General features: G+C 53.3%; 1 protein-coding gene across 11 annotated transcripts in view; it reads left to right on the top strand.

Annotated features, from left to right (window-relative positions):
- The first annotated feature begins 596 nt into the window (after positions 1-596).
- The window catches only part of MBNL3 (muscleblind like splicing regulator 3), a 127,992-nt gene continuing 119,305 nt past the window's right edge, over positions 597-9,283 (top strand). For 2 of the 11 annotated variants that reach the window (XR_008311591.1, XM_053273519.1), the window contains exon 1: positions 601-1,180. The gene's annotated coding sequence lies outside the window, so the exon portion shown is untranslated. Of the gene's footprint in view, positions 1,181-9,283 lie in introns of all 11 variants that reach the window. The other 9 variants (XM_053273527.1, XM_053273523.1, XR_008311592.1 and 6 more) reach the window with 7 other exon arrangements.

Here is a 9,283-nt window from a genome sequence, read left to right as displayed (position 1 = left end):
ATGCATCGCTGGAGCACACCCAGGCTGGCAGCCCTCCCCAACCCCCTGCTGTGGGGCTCCCCCCTTCCTTTTATCCCATGCCCCTTTTTGCATTTTAAGTCTTGGGGGCCACCCAAGGCCGACTGCCAGACTCCTCCTCTCTCTCTCCCCCTTGCAACATAGAGCATGTCTGAGTGGGTTGCCCCCTCCGCACGGCTGCTGTGGGGCTGCCCCCTTTGACCCAAGCAACTTTTTGACTTGGGGGCAACCCCATGCCCCCCCTCCCCAGTCACTTTGCCCCCCTCTGCAAAGGCTGCTGTGGGGGCTGCCCTCTTTTCTCTCTGCCCCATGCATCTTTCTGACTTGGGAGCCATCCCATGGCGCCTGCCTGCCAGAGTCCTCTCTCTTTTTGCAACAGGCCTCGCTGGAGCACGCCCGGGCTGGCGGCCCCCTCCCTCTCCAGCCCATGCCGCTCTGTCTGCAGGGAAGCGCCGGCTGCCGCCCTCACCTTCGGGCTCTTGACAGCTCCATCTCGGCAGCTTGAGCTGCGTTTCCATGGCAGCAGCGGGCGCTCGCCCTGCCTGCCCGGCCTTCCCCAACCCGGGCGAGGCGGCGCTTCTGGGCGGACCGTACCATCTGCAGGCCTGCCGAGGGAGGACGCCGGGCCAGAGAGCCGCCGCCGCCGCCTGCGCAGCTTGGGCACCCGTGTAAGCCGCGCCTGCTGGGCAGCAGAGGGCAGGGAGGAGGAGGCGGCTCGCTTGGCCAAGGGGCGCCTCTCCAGCTCGCCGCCGCGCACCCTCTCCCCCCGCCGCCGCCGCCGCCGCTGCCTGCCCGAGCCTGGTCCCACCTCCCGGCCATGAAGTTCTCCTCCTCGTACGTGGGGCGTGCTTTGAGTTGCTTCTAGAGCTCATGACTGTCCAGACGCCTGGCGTGGGGTTTTTTTTTTTTTGTTTTTTTTGCTCCCCCCCTTCCTTTTTTAAAATGGCGGTATGCATGATGAGACACTCATGCTAGGCAAGCGAGGGAAGCCAAGGAAGCCACCCCAAACCTCCCCCCGCCGCCGGCACTTAAGTCGCCTTGGGCTGCTGCGCGCCGCGCCTTTTGCGCTTCTTCTGCACTCGGACGCACCTATGGGCCGCGGGCGCGGACGCCTGGCTCCTTTCCTCACGGCTGGTTTGTGCTAGCAGCGGGAAAGCGTAAGGTAAGCGCGGCCCGGGCGGCTCTTCTTCTTCCCCTCCTCCTCCTCCTCTCCTCCTCCCTTTCCTTCCTTCTCTCTCCCTGGAATCTGCTGGTCGGGAGGAGAAGAATCGACTTCTCTCTTGGTGGCGTTTTGCAACATGTACGCTCGGTTGGCACCGGGGAACCCCGCGCGTCCCCCTCCCTGGTTCGTCCCAAGGGCTCTTGGATTGGCCACCAGCTCTCCGAGCAGGCATTTGCCCCCGATTGCTCGACTCCAGAGCCTCCCAGGTTGGTCGTTCTTGCCGATCTCCGCCCGGCTCGGCTTTGCCTCTGCGCTTTCGGACGGAGTGCGTGGCGCGTCTCCTTTAAATAAGTAGTATTTTAATAACAGAACAGGGAGGGCAATGTTTTCCACCTTCCTGCGCGCGCGCGCATGTGTGTGTGCTTGAGATTTGGCGAAAGAAAAATAAATGCAGTAAAATTAAAAAAAAAATGGCATCGGTTCGCGGTTCTAGCTTGTTGAGGCCTCGGAAATAACATCGTGTGTGCGTGGATTGCGGAATATTTATCTTTCTTTGCCTCTCGCTAGGAAGAGGAAGGTCTGCAGGGTTAGGAGACGCACTGGTCTCCCAGACTTGGGATAAACAAACGGGAATCGGGTTGGTTTCGTACCAACTTTCCGTACGTTGCGCTGAACTCTTCCCTAGACTGTCATGGTGGATAGTTGTAAGCTTGAAAACGGTTGGCATAATAATAATTAATAATAAAGAGCGGCTGATAACAAAGGGGCTGATTTGGAGTACTTAATATTAAAAGGCGCATTTCACCGCCCCCTCCCGCGCCCCACTTTTTCTTTTTTTTAGTTCAGTTTCTTTCCCCCCAAACGGATCTGCGAGTCAAAAACTCCTGCGTAGCTCCTTTTGGCTTTCAAGTGAGCTCAGCTAGCTCCGACCTTCCCTTGGCTTTCCTTTTAAAATCCTAGTTCTCGATTTCTTGCGCTCTGGATCTCCTTGAAGGTCTCCAGGCAAACCCCCTCCAAATGGACATCCAAAGATTTGGAGAGGCCAGCAAAGGTTGGCCACGTTTGGAGGGCGCGCTCTGGGGATTGGGGGAGGCTTGGACCGCTAAAGGAGTCGTTCCTTTTGCGAAAAAGCAGCCCCTTGGCAGACTTGTTGGGAGTTGGAGAAGCGTGGCGGGCAGAGAGAGCGCTTTGGGAAAGGACCTCGAGTCTAGCAATAAAAAAAAAACCGGGGGGGGGGCGCGGGATCCGAAGCAAAAAAACACATGCGCATTTGCCCGCTCCTGCCACCGCACTGTAGTCTGCCTGGAAACAAAGGGACAGGAGCGCGCGGAAGTTGGCGGCGTGGCCTCCCCTCCACACCCACGCCCGCCTCCCTCCTGGCCCACGTGCTGTCGGAGTTCACGAGATCCGCCAGACGGGGGCTGGTCGCCCCTGCCTTGCCCAGCGTGCCCCTCAGCCGGGAGTGGCCCGCGGAGGAGGCGGCGCGCTTTGGAGAGGCGGTGCGCCCTGCGCTGCTGCAGTCCTTGGAGAGGGAGAGGGGGACCCCTCTCCCTCCCGCGATGACAGCTCTCGCCAGGCCGCGTGTGCCTCCTGGCCGTCTGGGCACCTCCTCGCTGCTGAATCATTGCGGAACGAGCCTTGTGCGCTCCGACCCGGAGAGGAGAGGGAGTGACTCTGGGAGTCACACTGGGAAGGGAACGCAACCTAGGCTGGTGCCAGTTTTAGGGCTGATCGACATTTGATTCCATTTTTGCCCTTCATCCCGCCCGGAAGAATCCCGGACTTGTCTGCGGTAGCGAAAGCGGCACAAGAGTCCCGTGTCACCAGGAAGATGAGCCCATTGATGGCAGTGGAAAGCCATGCAAAGTGTGTGTTTTGAAAATCTAGAAGTGCCGTTCTGTTTTGAAAGGGTACCTGCCCCTGAATCCCCAATTTTGTAGTGAGCGGAAAGCACTCTGCACTTGCTCAGAGGTGTGTTCACCCAGGCTGACATTGTGTGTTGCAGGGTTGAGCCTTGTCGTTTGAAAGACAGGCTGGGACTAAGCTCTAGTGAATGCTAGCACAAATGAAGCTAGGGGCCAACCACCCCCCACTTTGTCAAATGCAGTGTAAAATGGCAGGCACACCTCCTGTAATCTACCAAAAGAAAACCACAGGGCTCTGTGGGTGCCAGGAGTCGAAATCGACTTGACAGCACACTTTACCTTTATACACACAGGATCAATGGAGAAATGGTTTCTAGAAGGTGGATGAAAAAGTTGTGTTATGCAAGGGGTTGCAGTAACTTTGTTGCCTTTCTCAGCACAGTTCAAGCACGTACAAGACATAATCAGAGTGAATTACTCCTTGGTAGCAGCCACTCGTGGTACATTTGCCAAAGGAATTCTGTGCTGTCCTGCCTTATGCATCCTTGCAGGATTTTAGGAACCTGAGCTTAGCCTCCTTGAGAATTCGGCAACCTTCTGTTCAGTTGAGACGTCTGCATTTTGTTGCTTGTGAAGATAATGGGCAGAATGTGTTGGGGGATCTTATTCTGTTGTGGAATGCAACCTCTCCTGCATTCATTCTCTCTCTTCCTTGCCCCTCCTCCTTGAAACTGTTTTATTCCATGAGGCAGTTCACAAATCTTATATCAACGTTGTCATTAAAAAAAAATCAAAAAATCAAGAGAGCAATAATACTGTAGTTCAGTCGGAAGAAACCAGCAAGGCAGAAATGGCACTGGGCAGTCCTAATCCAGCTATCCCCAGGAGTGGCAGGCAAGCCTGCTGAGCAACCTTGTTTCCCTGTTTGTGCCTGGTGATATTGACCTTTAGAAAGTGGCGATATTGACCTTTAGCTGGTGATATTGACGTGAATGACCCGAGCCCAAGTTACTTAAGGCACGGGTACTCAAGCTTGAATCCCCAGATGTGGCTGAACCACAACCGCCCAGAGCTGTAAGTTTTGGGCAGTATAAAAATATGTAAATAAATAAATAAAGAATAAACTCTCATCATGGCCAAATGTATAGACAGATTCATGGAGGGCAGGTCTATCAGTGGCTACTAGTCTGTTGGCTATAGGCCGCCTCCGGCCTCAGGGGCAAGATGCCTCCAAATACCTGTTGCACGGGAGCAGCAGCGGGAGAGAGGGCATGTCCTCACCTCTTGCCTGTGGGCTCCTCAGAGGCAGCTGGTGGGCCACTGTGGGAAATGGGACGCTGGACTAGAGAGGCCTTGGATCTGATCCATCAGGGCTGTTCTTATGTCTTTAGCCTGTCTGAGCTTTAACTTTGGCTTTGAAGGGCCTCCTGTATGGCCCGTCTCCATTAGAAATATGTCTGGTGGAAACCAGCAACAGGGCCTTCCTGGTGGTGGTCCCAATTTAGATATAAAGAGAGCCCCACTGGATCAAGCCAAAGGTCAAACCAGTCCCGCAGCCCATTTGCCCAGCCACATGGGTGCTGCTGGGAAGCCTGCCAGCCTTGGTTTGCATTTGGATGGGTGACACTGTGGGAGCACTGACTGCTATAAGGGATTGCCCTTAGGGGAGGAGGATGTAGCTCAATGGTAGAGCATATGCCTGGCATGCAGAATATCCCAGGTTCAATCCCTGGCAGCATCTCCAGGTAGGGCTGGGAAAGACTGCTGCCTGAAACCTTGGAGAGCTGCTGCCAGTCGGTGTAGACAATACTGAGCTAGATGGACCAAGGGTCTGACTCAGTAAATGGCAGCTTCCTGTTTCTGAGCCCCCTTTGCTGTGCGTTTCAGTGGGACTTAATTTTTTAATCCATCCTGCCCCCAAGCGGCACAGGGCAATGTCTGTGGTCCTTTCCCTCATCCTCACCAGATCCTTGCAAGGTAGGCTAGCCTGCACAAGAGAGACTGTCTTGGGAGTCACTAGCTTCACAGCTAAGTTGAAATAAGATCTGCTTTTTCTTCCCTGCCTGTTATATGGCTGTTATCTTTATCATTGGTTGTGTAGATCAGGGATTCTCAACATTGGGCCCCCAGATGTTATTGGACTTCAACTCCCATAATCCCCAGCCCCAGTGGCTTTGGCTGGGGATTATGGGAGTTGAATTCCAATAATATCTGGGGACCCAACACTGAGAATCCCTAGTGTAGATAATGTCATTGTATGGGGATGTTCCTGGGTTTTTTGTTTTGTGTTTTTGGCTTTTTTTGGGGGGGGAGGTGGCCATTCTGAGCAGAAAATTGAATAAGGAGTGTTTCTTCTTCCCAGTAGCATCATTGTGCCCCATTCCCTTGTTCAGTTCAAGGGAATCAAGGGCTACTAGTTATGGCTTCCTTCTCCAAATAGCAGCAAAGAGCAGGGAGGCAAGCACTTCTCTGGAGTGGCAGCGTGGGAAGAGAGAGGCAGGAAGTACTTGGCTGAAGTTTGGGACTGAGCCAAATGGGGTGCATGTTCTGTGAGAAACAGAAGCCCCTCCCCTCCACCAAGGGAAGCACATGGGTTTTAACTATTATTAGGGGAAGGTCTTCCAAAAGCCGAGCGAAAGCATTTCCTAAGAGAGTGAGGGCAGCAAGCCTTGCCTTCGCTCGGCTTTGGCTTTGTGACATCGCCGCCTAGCCGAGTCCCTGATTGGCTACATAGCTTGTCCGGGGGGCCTGTCTGGATGTCAAGTAATGAATCCAAAGAGGGGCTACCGTTGCACAAATGTACTGTCTGCGCCATTAGGCGGAAGTGAGCACACTTCCATTCGGATCAATATGGCTCTCGAAACTCGGACGGATGTCGCTGCCGTGCCAGGTTTTATTTTCTCCTGACGGTAGCACTGAGGGCCAGCACTGCGACTCCAGAGGGAGGAGGCAGACAAAACTCCTCTCTCCTTCTCCTTGAGCTGTCATTCCTCTGCGGTTTCCATTTGGGCTCTGGCGGATGCCCATGGCCGGCCGGGTTACATCGAGCAGTGTGCAGAAGGGTGAGCCTTGGGAGGAACCTGGGCGGGGGTAAGGTCACACGTACTTCATTTTTATTTTATTTTTTACATTTTATATCCCGCTCTTCCTCCAAGGAGCCCAGAGCGGAGTACGGCATACTTGGGTTTCTTTCTCACAACAACCCTGTGAAGTAGGTTAGGTTGAGAGAGAAGGGACTGGCTCAGAGTCACCCAGCTAGTCTCATGGCTGAACGGGGATTTGAACTCAGGTCTCCCCGGTCCTAGTCCAGCACTCTAGCCACTACACCACAGAGGGCCTGTGTCTGAGAGACTGGGAACAAGCAAGGACTGTAATACATGTGCAGAAAAGAAAATGTTGGCAAGTACAGATTTTTGTACTCCGAAGAGCCGCCTCTGCTGAGTCAGATGGGAGACCCACCTAGCCTAGCATCCTGCTTCTGGCCGTGGTCAGCAGAGACTTCCGGTTCCGGAAGCCAGCAGGATATGAAGGCGAATGGTGGTGGCATCATGATTGATACCACGTTGGCATAGAGGAGAGCTGGTCTTGTGGTAGCAAGCATGACAGGTCCCTTTAGCTAAGCAGGGTCCACCCTGGTTGCATGCGAATGAGAGACTAGAAGTGTGAGCACTGTAAGAGATTCCCTTCAGGGGATGGAGACACTCTGGGAAGAGCTTAAGGTTCCAAGTTTCCTCCCTGGCAGCATCTCCAAGACAGGGCTGAGAGAGATTCTTGCCTGCAAGCTTGGAGAAGCTGCTGCCAGTCTGTGAAGATAATACTGAGCTAGATAGTCCAATGGTCTGACTCAGGATATGGCCGCTTCCTATGTCCCTGTGTTCCTATGTCAGTGTCCACCACGACACTTGACAGAGTCCTGTAACCAAACGGAGAAAGAGAGGGCATTGTAGAACTGGGGGAAGGGCAGAAGAGGGCAAGCAAGATGATCTGGGGCCTGAAGCTCCTTCCTTATGAGGCAAGGCTACAGCATCTGAGGCTCTTTAGTTTGGAAAAGAGGTGACTACGGGAAGACATGATAGAGGCATAGAAGAAGATGCATGGAGCAGAAAGAGTGCACAGGGAGAAATTTCCCCCCTTCTCACAATACTAGACCCAGGGGTCATCCCATGAAACTGAAGGTCGAGAAATTTAGGACCAACAAAAGGAAGGACTTTTTCACACAGCACATAATTAACCTATGGAATTCTCTGCCACGGGATGTGGTGTTGGCCACTAGCTTGGATGGCTTGAAAAGGGCTTGGACAGAATGATGGAGGACAGGTCTATCAGTGGCTACTAGTCTGAGGGCTATAGGCTACTGCCAGCCACAGAGGCAAGATGCCTCTGAATCCCGGTTGCAGGGGGGCAACAGCAGGAGAGAGGGCACGCCCTTGCCTCTTGCCTGTGGGCTTCTCAGGGGCATCTGGTGGGGCACTGCGTGAAACAGGATGCTGGACTAGATGGGCCTTGGGCCTGATCCAGCAGGGCTGCTGTTAGGACCCTGAGCCCAAGGAGGTTACAGTCTAGAAAGTGAGTGTTTTTTGCAGAGGGGAGGGTGTAACGGAAAAGGAATAAATGTGGTGTGTAAATCTGATGGAGGTCCTTGAAGCTGGAGCCATAGCTCAGTGGTAGAGCACCTGCTTTGCATGCAGAAGGTCCCCGGTTCAATCCCCGGCGTCTACAGGTAGGGCTGAAACCTTGGAGAGTTGTCCTGTTGGCTGATTTGATATAAGGTGGCTTCCTATGCACCCATATAAGTTCCACTTACCGTAGCTGCTAAGGCTTATCGCTGCTGAACAGCCCTCTGTCCATGAGCGCCTCTAATCCTGCAGCACCCAGACCTTCCTAATGGCTGTGGCTGAACTTTCCTCTTCTGCACGACAGCTGTGAGTGTGCAGGAGTCCTGTCCAGTGTTTCCCAGGGGTCTTTGACTACAACTCCCAGAATCCCCAAGCGAAAGCCATTGCAGCTTGGGATTCTGGGAGTTGTAGTCAGCAACGTCTGGGAGTCCCTGTTAGAGGGAACACTGTTGGGTACTCTAATTATCCTCAAGCCAGGCCATGATTAGCCAGCCTAGACGTGAATGCAGCTCTGAATAATCTCTGGCCGAGTTCTCACTGAAGTGGTAAACCTGCTTCAGACGGCAGGTGAAGGCATGCTGGGTTGCATGCTCACAGGAAGCTGCCTTCTGCCGAGTCAGACCATTGGTCCCTCTAGCTCAGTATTGTCAACACTGACTGGCAGCAGCTCTCCAAGGTTGCAGGCAGGAGTCTCTCCCAGCCCTGCTTGGAGATGCCAGGGGATGAGCGTGGTATGCAGCTGCTCTGCCTCTGAGCTATAGCCCCATCCCCTGAGGGGAATATCTTACAAGTGCTCACATGTGGTCTCCCATCCAAATGCAAACCAAGGTGGACCCTGCTTAGCCACAATTCACGCTTGCTATCGCAAGACCAGCAATCCTCCTTGCAAAATAATTCACTCCACACAGACGACTAGGGATAACGGAGAGAAGGATTTGCCTGCACCCTAGTTTTCTACCTGCAAGGAATTTAGTCTGCATTGTGTGTATACCCCTGAGCTTACACATTGTGTGTACACCCCTGAGCCTCCACCTGGCATCAGTGGTGGTGCAACCTGTAATGGCAGTGCATGCAGGATGCACCCACATTCAGGACATCCTGGGTTCAATCCCTGGCAGCTCCAATGGATCTCAAGGCTGGGAAAGATCTCTTGCTGTCAGAGACACCCGCTGTCAGTCAGGGCAGGCAATACTGGAAGTGTTTGCAAGGGTGTGACTCAGTAGACAGCAGCTTTCAGTGTATATATATATATATATAGATAGATAGATAGATAGATAAATAGTACGTTTGAACAGGCATTTCCTGTTTGTTTAGGAAACTCCGCGGAAGGGCTGCTGTTATATTTTGGGATTTCTGATAAAAGTCTTGGAGTAAAGCAGGTTTGTTCAGCACTCCCCACCTCATCTTCTTGCAGAAGGAAACAGTGCTGGTGTGTGCAAGCGTGAGGATTTTTAGTTTGGTGCAGACAGACTCTGGGATCAAGGATTGGCGTATTAACCGTTGGGACGCAGGTGACAAGTGTTGGCCGAAGCCAGAGGATCCAGAACTTGAGGCTGAGCTCACTAGCCCGCTATTATTTTTGACTGTCACTTACTATTACAACAAATATTTATATACTGCTT

The sequence above is a fragment of the Hemicordylus capensis genome, chromosome 11 (assembly GCF_027244095.1).
Source record: "Hemicordylus capensis ecotype Gifberg chromosome 11, rHemCap1.1.pri, whole genome shotgun sequence".
Taxonomy (NCBI): Eukaryota; Metazoa; Chordata; class Lepidosauria; order Squamata; family Cordylidae; genus Hemicordylus; species Hemicordylus capensis.
Note: the sequence above shows the minus strand (reverse complement) of the source record. Positions and strands in the feature narration are given on the sequence as shown.